Genomic DNA, 21,851 nt, shown 5'->3' with positions numbered 1-21,851 from the left:
TGAATCCATTTACAAAAGCTTCACAGACATCGACATACAAGATTAACAAATTGACACAAACACTACAAAATTACAACAAATTTTGACACGGCCAGAAGGCTCATCCCACAAGTTCCACACGCACCAATAAATTTTGAGGCACACAAGGTCCACAAAGAGGCCTTTCCTTTACAATCGATTGTGAGTACCATTAATTCACCAACGTCTGGCATAGGCAAGGAACTGGCCCTAAAGCTCTGAGATTTGGTGAGCTAAACAAAATAGTACATTAAGGACTATACCCATTCGGTGAAACTTTTAAAACAAAACTGTATCTCGGCCACAGAAATTATTTTTAGCTTCAACGTCTAGACTTTATTCATGATTATACCTATACACGACACCGTGAACAGGGACGCATTGCACCCGATATCTGCGATCTACCGCTCCACTGTGTTTAACGACCACCTTTTTCAGGCGGAAAGGGAAATTTTATGAACAGAGAGGTGGAGTAGCAATGGGATAACCTCTTTTGCCTATTGCAGTACACATCTTTATGGAATAATTTGAAGAAACAGCATTCCAGTCCACACCATTACACCCAGATTAATGGCTCGGATATATACAAAGTAATTTTATTATCTGGCCACATGGAGAGGAAGAGCTACGAAATTTCCAACAGCACCTCAACCATCAGCACTAAGTATCCAATGTACTATGGAGATGGAAAAGAATCGGGTACTACCTGTCCTCGATGTGGAAGTTTACAGAAAGCCTGATGGATAACTGGGCCATAGATAAAATAATAAGCCAACCTGTACTCACAGGCACCTGTATGCCTCCTCCCAGTATCGCCCTATACAGAAGAAACCAAAACTGCTCTCAGGATCAGCGATGAGGAACGTCTAAAGGGTGTACTACAAAACCTCCAGTCCATTTTTCATGCCAACGGTTATGGAATGAATGTACTACATAAAACTATAGTGACAAAGTAAGAAGGCTATAGAGGATAGCAAAAGGAAGCACAAAACATTGCTCGATTACCATATCTTCGAGGTGTCACTGAACCAGTGGGCAAAATTCCCCATTGAGCAGGCATCAAACCAAATTTGCAAGGCACAACAGGATTAAAGATGTTCCTAACACAACAAAAGACACAGTTGACTAACTACATGCTGCTGGAGTTCACGAAATCAGGTGCAAATGCGGATTGGTGTATGTATGTGAGATGGGCGACCTATCAGTACACAGGTGCCTGAACAAGAATCACATATCCGAGTATAAGAGCACACCACGATCAGTGCGGCAAACAGTCGATTTTGGTAAAGCAACAATGTTGTGGAAACAGCTCGTACATTCAGGAGGAGGAAGAGGGAGGCAATAGAAATAGACAGGCCACTGGCCAGTACCAACAGAGAAGACGGGCACCGACTTCACACGTCTTGGTTGCCAACAATAACAGCACTACAGGACAACAGATAACTTGAAGGCACACACACAGGCACACAATAGACTGCAGTGGCTGTAGGTTAGGTCATGTTACGTTATGTCATACTGGCACGCTTCAGCCAGTACTAAAATTCAGGGAAAGGACACCACCTCATAGTTGTCGCCTGGTTTCCCATTAGCCGATTTCCTCAAATCACAACCAGTAATGCAAACATCAGTCAAAATGTCTGGTTTTCACCAATGAAAAGAAATAATAGAAACACCAATAACGATTTCCAACATCCCTCAACTTCATGCTAAACAGCCTATCAGAATTACACAACAGCCAAGCCTGCTGGTGTATTGAAAACAGAGGTTTCTCACTCAGCAGTAAACAAACCACCCGGAAGATAGTCGCTTGCAATGAGGACCGAACCATCTGTGGTCTTATATTTATTGACAATGTAGTCACAAGCCCACAAAAATTTTAATGAAAGTTATAAAAATAGTTAAAGGGAGGAACGAAAAGGTATTCTCCTGAGCAACTGTACGGCATTTTCAGCCAGGCCAGGTTTGGTAAAGAATTTTGAGTGCAAAATAAATTTGAAGGATCATGAACTGTTTTCCAAGCAGCCTCATATCACTCCAGTTACAAAAAAAAAACAAGTGGGAGAAAAAACATTCAATAGATGGTCTCAAGGGGGAAAATTGAATGGTCAACCAGCAGGTATAATAAACCACATGTAGTTCAATGAAGAATAACGAGGGTGTCAGGTTGGTGCTGAAAGCAAGTAAGTGAAATTAAATTGAAGTAAGAGAGAGTGACAGACTAGCTAACGTAGATGAAATTTTGCAATAGTTCCACTGATGTACGTTTCTCACATCTTTTGATATGACTAGTGGCTCTTGGAATATCACTTTGGCCAAGGAATCTAGGCCATCCACAGAATTCTTACATCAAGGTAAGTGTTTAGTATACTGTGTGATGCCATTTGCTCTGTACTTGTCTCTGTGTCTTTATCAGAGCTGTTGACAAGGTTCTAGGTGCGATATTAACCGATAAAATAACGGTCTATGTAGATTACCTCGTAGTGAGTGCAAAATGCTTCAAACACTGTAAGATCCACAATGAAGTATTGAGAGCTATGTATAGTGGAGGTATGAAATTAACATCAGTAAATCTGAAGATGGAAAGAAGAAAATTTCATTTCTGGGTTACAGGATTAAGAAGGAAGGCGTACAGCCTCATGCAGAATAGCTTGCTGCTACTGCATGTATCCCACCACCCAAGCTGGACTACAGCTTTCATTTAGTAAGAACACGAGCAGACAAGGCAAATGCCTTGGTGACCTAAACAAAATAGTACATTAAGGACTATACCCATTCGGTGGAACTTTTAAAACAAAACTGTATCTCGGCCACAGAAATTATTGTTAGCTTCAAAGTCAAGTCTTTATTCATGATTGTACCTATACACGACACCATGAACAGGGACGCATGGCACCCGATATCTGCGACCTAGTGCTGCACTGTGTTTAACGACCACCTTTTTCAGACAGAAAGGGAAATTTTATGAACAGAGAGGTGGAGTAGCAATGGGATAACCTCTTTTGCCTATTGCAGTAGACATCTTTATGGAATAATCTGAAGAAACAGCATTCCAGTCCACACCATTACACCCAGATTAATGGCTCGGATATATACAAAGTAATTTTATTATCTGGCCACATGGAGAGGAAGAGCTACGAAATTTCCAACAGCACCTCAACCATCAGCACTAAGTATCCAATTTACTATAGAGTTGGCAAAGAATTGCGTGCTGCGTTTCCTCAATGTGGAAGTTTACAGAAAGCCTGATGGATAACTAAGCCATAGATAAAATAATAAGCCAACCTGTACTCACAGGCACCTACATGCCTCCTCCCATTATCACCTTACACAGAAGAAACCAAAACTGCTCTCAAGATCAGTGATGAGGAACATCTAAAGGGTGAACTGCACAACCTCCAGTCCATTTTTTGTGCCATCACAATCTATTACATAAAACTCTGGTGACAAAGTATGAAGACTATATAGGATAGGAAAAGGAAGCACAAAACATTGCTCGATTACCATATGTTCAAGGTGTCACTGAACCAGTGGGCAAAATGCTCCATTGAGCAGGCATCAAACCAAATTTGCGAGGCAGCAACAGGACTAAAGATGTTCCTCACACAACAAAAGACACAGCTGACAAACTACATGCTGTTGGAATTCACAAATTCTGGTGTGAATGTAAATTAGTGTATGTACGTGTGTTGGGGCGACCTATCAGCACAATGATATGTGAACACGAATGACATTTCCAAGTATGAGAACACACCAGTATCAGTGTGGCAAACAGTCGAATTTGGTAAAGAAAACATGTTGTGAAAACAGCTCTTACATTCAGGAGGAAGAATAGAGAGGCAATAGACTTAGCCAGGCAACTGGCCAGTACGAACTGAGAAGATGGCCACCAACTTCAGACGTCTTGGTTGCCAGCAATAACACCACTACAGGACAACAGATAACTTGAAGCCACACACCGATGTGCACAGGAGACTGCAGTGGCTGTAGGTTAGGTCACGTTACGTTACACCATACTGGCACACTTCAGCCAGCATTAAAATTCAGGGAAACGACACCACGTCATAGTTGTCGCCCGATTTTCCATTAGCCGATTTCCAGAAATCACAACCAGTAATGCAAACATCAAACAAAATGTCGGGTTTCCACCAACAAAAAGAAATAATAGAAACACCAATAATGACTTCTAACATCCCTCCCCTTCATCCTAAACAGACTATCAGAATTACACAACAGCCAAGCCTGCTGGTATATTGAAAACAGAGGTTTCTCACTCAGCAGTAAACAAACCACCTGGAAAAAAGTCGCTTGCAATGAGGACCGAATCATCTGTGGTCTTACATTTATTGATAATGTGGTCACAAGCAGACAATAATTTTAGTGAATTTTTCACAAATAGTCAATGGATGGTCTCAAGGGGTGTAATTGTATGCTCAAGCAGCAGGTAAACCGTATTTACTCGAATCTAAGCTGCACCTGAAAATTGAAGACTCGAAATCAAGGAAAAAGAATTTTCCCAAATCTAAGCCACACCTGAAATTTGAGACTCGAAATTCCAGGGGAGAGAAAAATTTTATGCCGCACTTCCAAATCAAAGCAAAGTTGGTCCACTGGAAAATGAGACACAATTTAGGTCGAATGAATGACGATACAGCTACAGAAGTTTGGTTCGAGTCGTAAGCTTAGCAGTTACGCTTTACCATGTAGCCATTGCTATGCGTCAGTTACTCTGTCCGTATTTATACGGGTATCATTCCTTTTTCACATGCTTCGTCTGGTTTGAATTGATTGCTTATTTTTCTTTGATTTGATAAGTGCCGTTCTCTTTGTTATATGTGTTTACGTCACTCTAAGCTGAAAATGCATTACTGTACTGTGTCATGCATTGTTTGTCGGATTCTGATAGTGCGTGGTTATGGCCAATCGCCGCTCGCGGCATGGCTTGATGGCTTGCTTTTGTGCGCGCTAATGCCGCTTACAACTAAAAAAAAAAAGGGGAGAGAGAGAGAGAGAGAGAGAGAGAGAGAGAGAGAGAGGAATCGTCTCATTAGTGAAACAATGGCAAGAGACTGCTATTTGTTGTTACTTACAGTGCTGCTTTGTTTGATAATGATCAACAAGAACCAAATAATAGACTGCATATGATAGAAGATGTTCTGAATAAGAGTTAAGCGAAAAGTTTTCTCCGTTTGAAAATCTTTGAAAGCGCCTGTTTAATACATTACATTCTGCACAGAAATTAGAGTCATCTTAGAATTAAAAATCTAGTCAATTGCTGTGCTTCATTTCTGACTGTATCACTATTAGGCATAAGAATAATACGAACATAAACATGACATGATATTTATATTCTTCCATGTTTGCTGTTGTCTCACTCTAGTTTTGTAGTTTATTAGGCACACAAGATTAAATGAGATATCAGCAAACACGAAACAATACATGGCAAAATGTTTGTATTCTTATTATTCTTATGGTGAAGAGAGTACGACATGTGATTCACAATTCATAAAAGTTCCTATTAGCAACCATCTTCTCTCACAGGTAGGAAAAAATTCAGAACGTAGATTTGGCCATATTGACAAACATCCTGAACAGTCTTGCCAGTCAGATTTTCGTAGTACATTGAAATGCTGCTACATTCGAAGATGAACAATACGGAATTTGTATTTACTTCGTTGGATAATGTATGAAAATGCAGTGGTCGAAACTGGGGCGAAGAAAAAAGCTTATCTTCCACCTTTCTTTTTTTTTTTTTCTTTTAATTTCGTTACTGACGCAGAGGTTTTGGCGCCAGTATTTATCTATGTGCCTGCAAAGCAAGCCTGTGTAGTGCTACATATATTCAACGGCAGCACTTAGTTGTGGCGGCACCTACCATCACATTCCAGAACTTCCGCTTACTTTGCACTCGATTCTAAGCCACAGACGGTTTTTTGGATTACAAAAACCGGAAAAAAAGTGCGGCTTACATTCGAGTAAATATAGTAATCAACCACCTGTAGTTCAATGAAGAATAACGGTGGTGACAGGTTGGTGCTCGAAGTAAGTAAGTTAAATGAAATTGTGGTAAGAGAGAGTGACACTGATGTACATTTCTCACATCTTTGGATATGACTTCTGGCTATTGGAATATCAGTTTGGCCAACGAATCTAGGCCATGTACAGGATTCTCACATGAAGGTAAGTGTTTAGTATACTGTGTGATGCCATTTGCTCTGTACTTGTCTGTGTGTGTTTATCAGAGCTGCTGAAAAGGTGCTAGGTGCGATATTAACCGATGAAATAATGGTCTATGTAGATGACTTCCTCTTAGTGAGTGTAGAATGGTTCAAACACTGTCAGTTTCTCAATTAAGTATTGCAAGCTGTGTATACAGGAGGTATGAATCTAAAATCAGTAAATCTGAAGATGGAAAGAAGGAAATTTCAGTAGTTGGTAACAGGATTAACAAGGAAGGCATACAGCCTGACGCAGAATAGCTTGCTGCTACTGCACGTATTCCACCACCCAAGCTGTAGTACAGTTTTCATTTAGTTATAATAAGAGCATACAAAGGAAATGCTACCATTGAGTTGGACAAAGAAGCTTATAACAAACGAATGGGGGATCTTCTGAGTGAATCCGTTTAGAGAAACTTCACAGAGATCTGACGGCCAAAACAATCAAATCGACACAAACACCACTAAAGTAAACTAGAACGAATTTTGACATGGCCAGAAGACTCATCCCATAAGTTCCAAATGCACCAAGAATATATGGTGTACAGTAGGTACACGAAGAGGTCTATCCTTTACGACTGATTGTGAGTGCCATTAATTCACCAACGTAAGGACTAGGGAAGGAACTGGCCCAAAAGCTTCCACATTTGGTGAGCTAACAAAATCGTACATTAAGAACTATACCCATTCAGTGGAGCTTTTAATACAAAACTATATCTTGGCCACAGACATGATGGTTATGTTCGACTAGAAGTCTTTATTCATGAATGTACCTGTGCAAGACACCAAGAACACGGACACATAGCAACCGATATCTGCGACCTAGTGCTCCACTGTTTAACGACCACCTATTTCAGACGGAAAAGGGAATTTTATGAACAGAAGGAGGAGTAGCAATGGGCTACCCTGTTTCGCCTATTGCAGCATACGTCTCCATGGAAGAATTTAAGAAACAGTATTCCAGTCCGCACCATTAGACACAGATTAATGGCTTGCGTATTTACAAAGTACTTTTATTAGCTCGCCACATGGCGAGGAAGAACTACGAAATTTCCGACAGCACCTCAACCAACAACACGAAGTATCCAATTTACTACGGAGTTGGCAAAGAACTGAGTGCTGCCTGTCCTCGATGTGGAAGTTTACAGAAAGCCTGATGGATAAATCGGCCATAGATAAAATAATAAGCCAACCTGTACTCACAGGCACCTGCATGCCTCCTCCCAATATCACCCTACACAGGAGAAACCAAAACTGCTCTCACGATCAGGAATGAGGAACATCTAAAGGGTGAACTACAAAACCTCCAGTCCATTTTTTGTGCCAACAGTTATGGAATGAATGTACTACATAAAACTATAGTGACAATGTATGAAGGCTATAGAGGATAGCAAAAGAAAGCACAAAACATTGCTCGATTACCATATGTTCAAGGTGTCACTGAACCACTGGGAAAAATTCTCAATCAAGCGGATATCAAACCAATTTTGCGAAGCAGCAACAGTATTAAAGATGTTCCTCACACAACGAAAGACGCAGTTGATAAACCACATGCTGCTGTAGTTCACGAAATCAGGAGCGAATAAGGATTAGTGTACGTAGGTGACATGGGGTGACCCATCAGTACACAGATATCTGAACACGAATGACGCATCTGCTTATGACAGCACACCAGGATCAGTGTGACAAACAGTCGTCTTTGGTAAAGCAAGCATGTTGTGGAAACAGCTCTTACTTTCAGGAGGATGAAGAGAGAGGCAATAGAAATAGCCAGGCAACTGGACAGTACGCACAGATAAGATGGGCACCGACTCCGGACGTCTTGGTTGCCAGTAATAAGAGCACTACGGGACAACAGATAACTTGAACCCCACACAGAGCTGCACAGGAGACCGCGGTGGCTGTAGGTTAGGTCAGGTTCATTACCTCATACTTGCACACTTCAGCCAGCACTAAAATTCAGAGAAACTACACCACATCATAGTTGTTGCCTTGTTTTCCATAAGCCGATTTCCAGAAATCACAGCCAGTAATGCAAACATCAAACAAAATGTCGGGTTTCCACCAATGAAAAGAAATAATAGTAACACCAATAAAGATTTCTGATATCCCTCCCCTTCATCTAAATAGCCTATCAGAAATACACAACAGCCAAGCCTGCTGGTATATTGAAAACAGAGGTTTCTCACTCAGCAGTCAACAAATGACGCGGAAGAATGTCGCTTGCAATGAGGACCGAAATATCGGTCGTCTTATATTTATTGACAATGTGCTCACAAGCCCACAAAAAATTTTATTGAATGTTTTACAAACAGTCAAAGTGAGGAACTAAAAGGTATTCTAGTGAGCAACTGTAAGGTATTTTCAAACAGTACAGGTTTGGTAAAAGATTATTAGTTCAAAATAAATTTGAAGGATCATCAACAGTAAGTAAGAGACATTGACAGACTAGCTAACATAGATGAAATTATGCAAAAGTTCCACTGATGTACATTTCTCACATCTTTTGATATGACTTGTGGCTACTGGAATACCAGTTTGGTCAAGGAATCTAGGCCACGTACAGGATTTTTACACGAATGTAAGTGTTTAGAATACTGTGTGATGCCATTTGCTCTGTACTTGTCTGTGTGTGTTTATCAGAGCTGTTGACAAGATGCTAGGTGAGATATTAACCAATGAAGTAACGATCTATGTAGATGATATCCTCATAGTGAGTGCAGAATGGTTCAAGACCTGTAAGATTCTAATTAAAGTATTGAGAACTATGTATAGATGAGGTATCAAACTAAAATCAGTAAATCTGAATTTGGAAAGAAGGTAATTTCATTCGTGGGTTACAGGATTAACAAGGAAGGCATAGACTCTGATGCAGAAATGCTTGCTGCTACTGGAGGTAACCCACCACCCAAGGTAGAGTACAGCTTTCACTCAGCAATGACATGAGCAGACAACGGAAATGCAACCATTGTGTCGGACACATAAGATTATAACAAACGAATGGGGGATCTTCTGAGTGAATCCATGTACACAAACTTAACAGAGATCCAATGCTCAAGACAATCAAATTGAAGCAAAAACTCTTAAATTAAAATAGAGCGAATTTCTACACTGCCAGAAGACTCATCCCACAACTTCCACAGGCAACAAGAATACATTGTGTACAGAAGGTCCACACAGACTCTGTGTACCATTAATTCACCACAGTATGGTCTAGCAAAGGAAATGGCTCAAGAGCCCCAACATTTGGTGGAACACACAAATTCGAACATTAAGAACTCCATCCATTTTGTGGAACTTTTAAGAAAACTATATCTTGGCCACAGACATGATGGTTATGTTCGAAGTGAAGTCTCTGTTCATCAATGTACCTTTACAAGACACCATGAACAGTGACGCCATGGTACCTCGTATCTGCGATCTACTGCTCCACTGTTTAACAACAATTTATTTCAAGCATAAAGGGGAATTTTAGAAACAGCCAAGTGGAGTGGCAATGGGCTCCTCTCTTTTGCCTATTGCAGTAGACATCTTTATGGAAGAATTCGAAGAAACAGCACTCCAGTCCACACCATTACACCCAGACTGATGGCTCGGATATATACAAAGTACTTTTATTATCTGGCCACATGGAATAGAAGAGCTACGAAATTTCCACCAGAGATTCAACCAGCAGCACGAAGAATCACATTTGCTATGGAGATGGAAAATAATCGGATGCTGCCTTAAGTCAACATGGAAGTTTACAAAAAGCCTGATGGTCAACTGGGACATAGAAAACATAATAAGCCAAGCTGTCCTGCCAGGCACCTGCATGCCTCCTCCCAATATCACCCTACACAGAAGACATCCACCCTGCACACTTTAAACAAAGGGCTCTCAGGGTCAGCAATGAGGAACATCTGAAGTTTGAACTACAACACCACAAGTCCATTTTTTGTGCTAATGGTTATGGAACGAATGTAATACATAAAACTGTGGCGACATAGCATGAAGGCTATAGAGAATAGCAAAAGGAGTCACAAAGCATTGCTTGATAACCATATGTTCAGTGTGTCACTTAACCAGTGGGAAACATTCTCCATCGAGCAGCCATGTAACCAATTTTCCAAGGCAGTAACCGAATGAAAGATGTTTCTCACACAATGAAAGCCACAGTTGACAAACTACACACAGATGGATTTCAAGAAATCAGGTGCGAATGTGGATTAGTGTACGTAAGTGAGATGGGGCGACCCATCAGGACACAGACATCTGAACACGAATGACATATCCAAGTACAACAGCACACCAGGATCAGCTTGGCAAACAGTCCATTTTGGTAAAGCAAGCATGTTCTGGAAACAGCTCTTACTATCAGGAGCAAGAATAGGGAGGCAGTAGAGATAGCCAGGCAATTTGCCATTACGAACCGAGACGTCATGCACAGACTTCCGACGTAATCGGAATAACAGAACTATGGGACAACAGATAACTTGAATCTACACATAGAGGCGGACAGGAGACCGCAGTGACTGTAGGTTAAGTTAGGTTACATTAAGTCGTCCAGGCACACTTTGGCCAGCACTAAAATTCTGGAAAACAACACCACGTCATAGTTGTCGTCTGGTTTTCAATTAGCCTATTTTTCAGAAATCACAACCAGTAATGTAAACATCTAACAAAATGTCAGCTTTCCATCAATGAAAAGATATAACAGAAACACCTATAATGATTTCTAACCTCCCTCCCCTTCATCCTACACAGCCTACCACAATAACACAAGTCAAGACTGCTGGTATATAGGGAACAGGGGTTTCTCACTCAGCAGTAAACAAACAACACATAACATTGCTGCTTGCTATGAGGAGCAAAACATCTGTGGTCTTATATTTATTGACAATGTGGTCACAAGCCCACAAATATTTTAATGAATGTTTTACAAATAGTCAAGGGGATGAAGTAAAATGTATTCTCCTGAGCAACTCTAAGGCATTTTCAGACAGGCCAGGTTTGGTAAAAGATTTTGAGGGCAAAATAATGTTGAAGGATCATGGTTTTTTTTCCCCAAGCAACTTCATATCACTCCAGTTACAAAACAACAAGTGGTGAGAAAAAACATTCAAAAGATGGTCTCATGGGGGATAATTGAAAGGTCATCCAGCAGGTATAATAAACCACATGTAGTTCAATGAAGAATAACGGTGGTGCCATTTGGTTCTGGAAGCAAGGAAGTTAAATGAAATTGTAGCAAGAGAGAGTGACAGACTAGCTAACTTAGATGAAATTTTGCAAAAGTTCCACTGATGTACATCTCTCATATCTTTTGATATGACTTCTGGCTATTGGAATATCAGTTTGGCCAAGCACTCTAGGCCATGTTCAGGATTCTTACATGAAGGTAAGTGTTTAGTATACAGTGTGATGCCATTTGCTCTGTACTTGTCTGTGTGTCTTTATCAGAGCTGTGATATTAACCAATGAAATAATGGTCTATGCAGATGATATCCTCGTATGAGTACAGAATGGTTCAAATACTGCAAGGTTCTGAATAAAGTATTGAGAGTTATGCATAGAGGAGGTAAGAAACTAAACTCAGTAAATCTGAAATTGGAAAGAAGGAAATTTAATTTGTGGATTACAGGATTAACAAGGAAGGTATACAGCCTGATTCAGAATAACTTGCTGCTACTGCACGTATCCCAGCACCCAAGCTGGAGTACAGCTTTCATTTAGTAATTACACGAGTAGACAAGGCAAATGTGACCATTATGTTGGACACAGAAGTTTATAACAAACGAATGGGGGATCTTCTGAGTGAACATATTTATAGAACTTCACGGAGACCCGACGGCCAAAACAATCAAATTTACACAAACACTGCTAAAGTAGTACCATATTTTGAGACGGCCAGAAGACTCATCCCACCAGTTCCACGAGCACCAATAATATATGGTGTACACAATGTCCAGAAAGAGGTCTTTCCTTTACAACCAATTATGAGTACCATTAATTCACCAACGTACGGTCTAGGGAAGGAACTGGCCCCAGAGCTCCAACACATGGCACCCGATATATGCTACCTACTGCTCCCCTACATTTAACGACCACCTATTTCAGGTGGAAAGGGAAATTTTATGAACAGAGAGGTGGAGTAGCAATGGGCTACCCTGTTTCACCCATTGCAGTAGACATCTTTATGGAAGAATTTGAAGAAACAGCACTCCAGTCCACACCATTACACCCTGATTAATGGCTCGGATATATACAAAGTACTTTTATTATCTGGCCACATGGAGAGGAAGAGCTACGAAATTTCCAACAGCACCTCAACCATCAGCACTAAGTATCCAATTTACTATGGAGTTGGCAAAGAATTGGGTGCTGCCTTTCCTCGATGTGGAAGTTTACAGAAAGCCTGATGGATAACTGGGCCATAGATAAAATAATCAGCCAACCTGTACTCACAGGCACCTGCATGCCTCCTCCCAGTATCACCCTATACAGAAGAAACCGAAACTGCTCTCAGGATCAGCGATGAGGAACATCAAAGGGTGAACTACAAAACCTCCACTCCATTTTTTGTGCCAACGGTTATGGAATGAATGTGCTAGATAAAACTATAGTGACAAAGTAAGAAGGCTATAGAGGATAGCAAAAGGAAGCACAAAACATTGCTCGATTACCGTATGTTCAAAGTGTCACTGAAGCAGTGGGCAAAATTCTCCAACAAGCAGGCATCAAACCAATTTTGCATGACAGCAACAGAATGAAAGATGTTCCTCAAACAGCAAAAGACACAGTTGACAAACTACATGCTGCTGGAGTTCACAAAATTAGGTGCGAATGTGGATTAGTGTATGTAGGTGAGATGGGGCGACACATCAGCACAGATATTTCAACACGAAAGACATTCCGTATATGACAGAACAGCCAGCACGAGTGCGGTAAAAAGTTAATTTTGGTAAAGAAAGCATGCTGGCGAAACAGCCTCTTACTTTCAGGAGGTACATTAGAGAGGCAATAGAAATAGCCAAGTGAGTGACGAATATGAACAGAGAAGACTAGCAGCAACTTCCGATGTCTTGGCTGCCAGCAATTAAAGCACTACGGGGCGACAGCTAACGTGAAGCCACACAGAGGCGAACAGGACACCACAGTGGATGTAGGTTACGTTAGGTTCGGTTATGTCATACTGGCACATCTCAACCGGCACTAAGATTCAGAGAAACAACACCACATCATAGTTGCCTCCTGGTTTTCCAGAAATCACAACCAGAAATGCAAACATCCAAGAAAATGCCGGGTTTCTAACAATGATAAGGATTACTAACATCCCTCCCTTTCATCCTAAAGAGCCTATCAGAATTCCACAACAGCCACTTCTGCAGGTAAATAGGAAACACAGGTTTCTCACTCAGGAGTAAATTAAACACCCGGAAGAAAGTCCTTTGCACTGGGGACTGAAACATTGGTATTCATATTCATAGACAATGCGTTCACAACCCACAAAAACTTTACTGGATGTTTTGCAAGTAGTCAAAGGTAGGAACAAAAAGATATTCTCCTGAGACATTTTCAGACAGGCCCGGTTAGGTAAAAGATTTTGAGAGCAAAATAAAGTTGAAGGATCATGAACTGTTTTCCAAGCAGCCTTACATTATTTCATTAAAAAAAAAAAAAAAAAGTGGTGAGAAAAAACACTCAAAAGATGCACTCATGGGGGATAACTGAACGGTCAACCAGCAGGTATAATAACCCACTTGTAGTTTAATGAAGAAGTACGGTGAAACTTCTTGGCAGATTAAAACTGTGTGCCCGACCGAGACTCGAACTCGGGACATTTGCCTTTCGTGGGCAAGTGCTCTACCATCTGAGCTACCGAAGCACGACTCACGCCCAGTCCTCACAGCTTTACTTCTGCCAGTATCTCGTCTCCTGCCTTCCAAACTTTACAGAAGCTCTCCTGCGAACCTTGTAGAACTAGCACTCCTGAAAGAAAGGATACTGCAGAGACATGGCTTAGCCACAGCCTGAGGGATTTTCCAGAATGAGATTTTCACTCTGCAGCGGAGTGTGTGCTGATATGAAACTTCCTGGCAGATTAAAACTGTGTTCCCGACCAAGACTCGAACTCGGGACCTTTGCCTTTGCCTTGTTTGGAAGGTAGGAGACTAGATACTGGCAGAAGTAAAGCTGTGAGGACCGGGCATGAGTCGTGCTTCGGTAGCTCAGATGGTAGAGCACTTGCCCGCGAAAGGCAAAGGTCCCGAGTTCGGGTCTCGGTTGGGCACACAGTTTTAATCTGCCAGGAAGTTTCATATCAGCGCACACTCCGCTGCAGAGTGAATATCTCATTCTGGAAGAAGTACGGTGGTGTCAGGTTGGTTCTGGAAGCACGGAAGTTAAAAAAAATTGTAGTAAGAGAGAGTGACAGACTAGCTAACATAGGTGTAATTTTGCAAAACTTCCACTGATGTACATTTCTCACATCTTATGATATGACTTGAGGCTATTGGAATATCAGTTTGGCCAAGGAATATAGCCAAGTACAGGATTCTTACATAAAGGTAAGTGTTACGAATAATGTGTGATGCCATTCGCTCTGTACTTGACTGTGTGTGTTTATCAGAGATGATGACAACGTGCTAGGTGAGATATTAACCAATGAAATAACGGTCTATGTAGATGACTTCCTCTTAGCGCGTGCAGAATGCTAAAAGATTTTGTGTGTAAAATAAAGTTGAAGGATCATGAACTGTTTTCCAAGCAGCCTCATATCACTCCAGTTACAAACAAAAACAAGTGGTGAGAAAAAACATTCAATAGATGGAGTCATGGGGGATAAGTGATACATCAACCAGTAGGTATAATAATCCACTTGTAGTTTAATGAAGAATAACGGTGGTGTCGGATTGGTTCGGGAAGCAAGGAAGTTCAATGAAATTGTAGTAAGAGAGAGTGACAGACTAGCTAACATAAACGAAATTTTGCAAAATTTCCACTGATGTACATTTCTGACATCTTTTAATATCCCTTCTGGCTATTGGAATATCAGTTTCGCCTAGAAATCAAGGACAGAGCTGTTGACAAGGTGCTAAGTGTGATATTAATCAATGAAATAACGGTCTATGTAGATAACTTAATGGTACTGAGGGCCGAATGGTTCCAACATAGTAAGATTCTCAGTGAAATATTGAGAGCTATGTATAGAAGAGGTAAGAAACTAAAATCAGTAAATCTGAAGATGGAAAGAAGAAAATTTCATTTTTGGGTTACAGGATTAACAAGGAAGGCATACAGCCTGATGCAGAATAGCTAGCTAGCTGCTCCCACAGCACAAGCTGGAGTACAGCTTTCACTTACTAATAACATGAGCAAACAAGGCAAATGCAACCATTGTGTTGAACACAGAATATTATGACAAACAAATGGGGGATCTTCTGAGTGAATCCATATAAAAAAACTTCACAGAGATCCGACGGCCAAGAGAATCAAATCGACACAACACTACTAAAGTAAAGTAGAACGAATTTTGACACGGCCAGAAGACTCATCCCACAAGTTCCACAGGCACCAAAAAAATATGGTGCACAGAACGTCCACAAAGAGCGCTTTCCTTTACAACCAATTGTGAGTACCATTAATTCACCAACTTACGGTCTAGGGAAGGAACTGGCCCCAGAGCTCCGACACATGGCGCCCGATATATGCGATCTACTGCTCCACTGTGTTTAACGACCACCTATTTCAGGCAGAAAGGGAAATTTTATGAACAGATAGGTGGAGTAGCAGTGGGCTTCCCTCTTTCGTCTATTGCAGTAGACATCTTTGTGGAAGAATTTGAAGAAACAGCATTCCAGTCCGCACCATTACACCCAGATTAATGGCTCGGATATATACAACGTACTTTTATTATCTAGCCACATTGAAAATAATCGACTGCTGCCTTTCCTCAACATGGAAATTTACAGAAAGCCAAGAGAATCAAATCGACACAACACTACTAACGTAAAGTAGAACGAATTTTGACACGGCCAGAAGACTCATCCCACAAGTTCCACAGGCACCAAAAAAATATGGTGCACAGAACGTCCACAAAGAGCGCTTTCCTTTACAACCAATTGTGAGTACCATTAATTCACCAACTTACGGTCTAGGGAAGGAACTGGCCCCAGAGCTCCGACACATGGCGCCCGATATATGCGATCTACTGCTCCACTGTGTTTAACGACCACCTATTTCAGGCAGAAAGGGAAATTTTATGAACAGATAGGTGGAGTAGCAGTGGGCTTCCCTCTTTCGTCTATTGCAGTAGACATCTTTGTGGAAGAATTTGAAGAAACAGCATTCCAGTCCGCACCATTACACCCAGATTAATGGCTCGGATATATACAACGTACTTTTATTATCTGGCCACATCGAAAATAATCGACTGCTGCCTTTCCTCAACATGGAAATTTACAGAAAGCCTGATGGTAATCTGGGCAATAGAAAACATAATAAGCCAACCTGTACTGACAGGAACCTGCATGCCTCCTCCCCAATATCACCCAACACAGAAGAAATCCACCCTGCACACTTTAACAAAGAGGGCTCTCAGGATCAGCGATGAGGAACATCTAAAGGGTGAACTACAAAACCTCAAGCCCATTTTTTGCGCCAACGGTTATGGAACGAATGCAACAGATAAAACTATGGCGACTAAGAATGAAGGCAATAGAGGATAGCAAAAGGATGAACAAAGCAACACTCTATTACCATATGTTCAAGGTGTCACTGAACCAGTGGGCAAAAATCTCCATCGAACAGGCATCAAACCAATTTTGTGAAGCAGCAACAGTATAAAAGATGTTCTTTCCACATTGAAAGACAAAACTGACAAAGTACATGCTGCTCGAGTTCACAAAATTGGGTGCGGATGTGGATTTGTGTGTGTAAGTGAGATGGGGCGTCCCTTCAGCACACGTATTATCTCAACACAAAAGCCATAGTTGAGTATGACAGCACACCAGGATGAGTGTGGCAAACAGTCGATTTTGGTAAAGCATGCATGATGGTGAAATGGGCTCTTACTTTCAGAAGGAACATTACAAAGGCAATAGAAATAGCCAAGTGACAGGCCAATAAGAACAGAGACGAAGGGCACCGACCTCCAACGTCTTGGCTGCCAACATCGTGGGACCCAGCAATACAGCACTACGGGATGACAGCTAACATGGAGTCACACAATGAGGCGCACGGGACGCCACAGTGGCTGTAGGTTAGCTTACGTTAGGTTATGTCGTACTGACAGACCTCAACCGGCACTAAAATTCAGGGAAACAACACCACGCCACAGTTGCCGGCTGGTTTTCCATTAGCAGATTTCCATAAATTACAACCGGTAATACAAACACCAGTCAACATATCAGGGTTCCTCCGAAAAAAATAATAATAATAATAAAGAATTCTAACATCCCTCCCCTTCATCATAAGCAGCCTATCAAAATTAGAGAACAGCCAAGCCTGCTGGTATATTGAAAACAGTGCCAAGTCAGCAGGTATATAAGAAACACAGGTTTCTCACTCAGCAGTAAACAAAAGCACCTGGAAGAAATTTGCTTCCAATAGGGACTGATGCAGAAAAGCTTGCTGCTATTGCAGGTTTCCCACAACTGAAGCTGGCAATCAGCTTTCATTTACTAATAACACAAGCAGACAAGGAAATGCGACCATTGTGTTGGACACGGAAGATTATAACACACAAGTGGGGGATTTTCTGCATGAATCCATTTACAGAAACTTAACGCAGATCTGATGGCTAAGACAATCAGATCGATGCAAATACTTCTAAAGGAAACTAGAACGAATTTTGATATGACCAGAAGACTAATCTCACAAGTTCCACAGGCACCAAGAATATATGGTGCACAGAAGGTCCACAAAGAGGCCTTTCCTTTATAACCGATTGTCAGTACCATTAATTCACCAATGTATGGTCTAGCCAAGGAATTTGCTCCAAAGCTCGGACATTTGGTGGGGCACACAAATTCATACATTAAGGACTCCACCCATTTTGTGGAACTTTTAAAAGAAAACTGTAGCTCGGCCACAGACATGATGGTTAGCTTCGACGTGAAGTCTTATTCACGAATAGACCGATACAAGACACCATGATCACGGACACATGGCACCCGATATCTGCGATCTAGTCCTCCACTGTGTAACGAGCACCTATTTCAGGTGGAAAGGGGAATTTTACGAACAGACGGAGGAGTAGCAATGGGCTCCCCTCTTTTGCCTATTGCAGCAGACATCTTTATCAAAGAATTTGAAGAAGCTGCTCTCCAGTCCGCACCATTACACCCAGACTGATGGCTCGGATATATACAAAGTAATTTTATTATCTGGCCACATGGAGAGGAAGAGCTACGAAATTTCCAACAGCACCTCAACCACCAGCACGAAGTATCCAATTTACTATGGAGATGGAAAAGAATCGGGTGCTGCCTTTCCTCAACGTGGGAGTTTACAGAAAGCCTGATAGTAAACTGGGTCATAAAAAACATAATAAGCCAACCATTACTGACAGGCACCTGCTTGCCTCCTCCCAGTATCACCCTACACAGAAGATATCCACCCTGCACAATTTAACCAAGAGGATTCTCAGGATCAGCGAAGAGGTACATCTAAAGGGTGACAGCAACAGCTCGGAGGCGGGCAGTCAGGGAGACGTGCCGACTACAAACTTCATCCTGTACGAGCAGTACAGCACCCCCACGAGACTGAATGCCGACCTCGGGGGGGGGGGGGGGGGGGGGGGAAGGTCAAACTGGACCGGGAAGAAATGTGGAAGCTCAAAGTGGTTGTTAGGACGCAGTTTGCCCAAGGCAGAGAACAAGTGGACACTGTGATTCTAAGAGTAGCCGTAAATGCTCTCTGTCGAATCTAAGGCCATGAATGTTCCACTGCAAGAGAAACAGGGTGAGGAAAACTGAAGGAGCGTCACCTCGGCAGCTACTGAGTGCCTGCCTTCGAAGATTCGCTGCTACAGGGCACAGAGGAGGAGGATCCTGCTCCAAGCGGTCTACTGAAGTTTCGGCATTATTCTGCTTCGGGCCTATGACTCCGGGGCGGAATGTAGGAAGATTTCGCAGGAGTATTCCTTCTGTCCTTTCCAGCCTGCCGGTTGCGTAGCTGGTGCCTTCGCCCCGTGAGGCACGAGTTTGGTGGCATGTTGCACGGCGGAAGGAGGAGACTGGGACACTACCACGATGCTGGGCGATTTCACAATTGCAGTGCTAAATTTGAGGTCGCACATCTGCACACCCACGCTCTTCCTGGGGCGAGGTGTAGTGGGAACAGTACTGTTAAGTGTCAGATGGTAGAATGCAGGGTTTCTGACTAGCCAACAACTTGCGAATAACTCTGTATGGCACTTTTTCCTTCACCTGGATCTCCTGGACAGCACACTCATCGAGGGAGGAGACGGCACAATCGTCATTGCAGTCGATTTGACAGGGCCCTACCACAGGTTACGTATCCGGCCGGATGTCGCCAGGACTCTCGAGTGAGGTAACGGTGACACTGGTAGCGGCACATGGTGTTTAGAATATACAGCCTGACTGTGATAACTTTATCACCTGCTTTAACCTTGGACGGAAGCACCACTCTATCAAAGGCGAGAAATAGAGTGCGGGTGTGCACTAAGGTGTAATATACCTTTTCCATCACCCGTCGGTCGACAATGATACCCTGATAAGAGGTAAGATTGCATTTTGGCCTCGGTCAGACCGTTGAGCAGCCCAGTGTAAATAACACTGCGGGAAGAATTCAGAGTGTTACGGGCCTTGACACGAATGGGGTAGTCGTGGAGAAGCGAAGCAGCAAGCAGTTTTGTGCTTGAGAATCAGGAGCAGTCTCCAAAACCAAAGTGCCATTCCTTAAACGAGAGCAGGATTTCGCTGGGCCGGAAATTGCATCAACACTTTTCTGAATAATAAACGGATTTACCATGGCAAAGCACTGACCGTCTTCAGAAATTGAGATGACGAGGAACCTCAGTGCAGCTGTGAGGGTCTTCAAATTGTTAGGCTCATTCTGTCGACATTTCGTAGCTGTCGACTGTGGAGACAATCAGCTCTGAAAATCCCCCACGATTGTCGGTGTCTTTGATCGCGCGCTCCTTCCGACAGGGGCCCCCTTTAGAACAGGGAGCACTCATCTCGGGTAACAGTTCCACCTCAGCTCACACCTCCCGAACACCTGACAGAGGGGCCAATCGGCAATTTGGGAACGTAGCAACTCAGGCAATCACCCCTCCCTGGGCCCAACTCATACCAGAGGTACATGCGAACACTACCTGTCGACCCGGGACCGGGAATTACACGTTACCCACTCACCCGTTACACATCTAGATGTGTGGGCCAGCTTTCGGGAGCGCTTGGGGAGGAAGAAGGAGAGGAACCTCAAATGCTGAAGTGGAGGAAGGACAGAACGTGAACAAAGAAAAGAAAAAAAGGAACAGAAACAGTTGAGAGTATTCCGATACTGAATACAAAAATGCAGAATACGTTTCCCGACAGCCCAGATGAGGGAGAGGGAAGAGAACAGCAAGGGGATAGACAGGCAGCACGGTACTGACTGTAGGAGAATAAAGGACGACTCAGACAAAATTTCTAGTCAGTGTGATGAATGACAGCTTCCTCTAAATGTAGAAAAATATAAGCTATTGTGGATAAGCAGGAAAAACAATCCTGCAACAGTCGATTACGGCATTAGTAGTGTGCTGTAGAGTGAGTGTGTTAGATTGGTAGCAGGGAAGGTGAATGGTAGACTTCAGTTTATTGTGAGAATTTTACGGAAGTGTGGTTCACATGTACATAATGAGACCATGTACAGAACACCAGTGCAACTCGTTCTTGAGTGCTTTTCTGGTGCCTGGGTTTCCCAGTAGGCCAGATTAAAGGTCGACATCTAAGCATTCATTACAGAGACACGCTGCCACAAGCTCTCTGCATTAGTCCCAGCAGATGCCAGCTGACTGTCCTCGGATGGTGTCCCGGCCTTCAGTACGTCCTAACCGTGCATTCCCAAGAGCGGCTGTCCAGACTACTGAGGTCACCTTAAGTCCACCCAAAATGTGTACAACAAATTTGGGTTCTCTTTGAGAGCAGCAATAACAGAGATATTTGTTATCGGTAGGCTCGATATTTGTGTATTAGACCGCATGTGCCAAGAACACACTTTTAATATTTCTTCCAGTCACCCTCGATGTTGCTACATTCTGTGAGCCTCAGACTGAGCTTCTTCACTCTTTCATAGAATCTTTTGGCCGAGACCCGGACCCTCCTCTCTCTCACTATCTCTCTTACCACCCTCACCCCCTCCACATAGCTCTCCGCCTCAAAGCTCACTCGGGTCTATAAAAATTTATCATGGCAGTACTAATCACCATTTACTATGATTAGCCAAGCACAACTTTTTACCATATCACACACTCCAATAATCAACAACTTTTTACCACATCATACACTCCAACAACCATTTACTATGATTAGCCAAGCACAACTTTTTGCCACGTCACACACTCCAGCACTCAACAAATTTTTACCTCATCATACAGTCCAGCGACCATTTACTATGATTAGTCAGCAC

The sequence above is a fragment of the Schistocerca americana genome, chromosome 3, assembly GCF_021461395.2.
Source record: "Schistocerca americana isolate TAMUIC-IGC-003095 chromosome 3, iqSchAmer2.1, whole genome shotgun sequence".
NCBI lineage: Eukaryota > Metazoa > Arthropoda > Insecta > Orthoptera > Acrididae > Schistocerca > Schistocerca americana.
The sequence above is the reverse complement of the archived record's forward strand: the minus strand, read 5'-3'. Positions refer to the sequence as shown.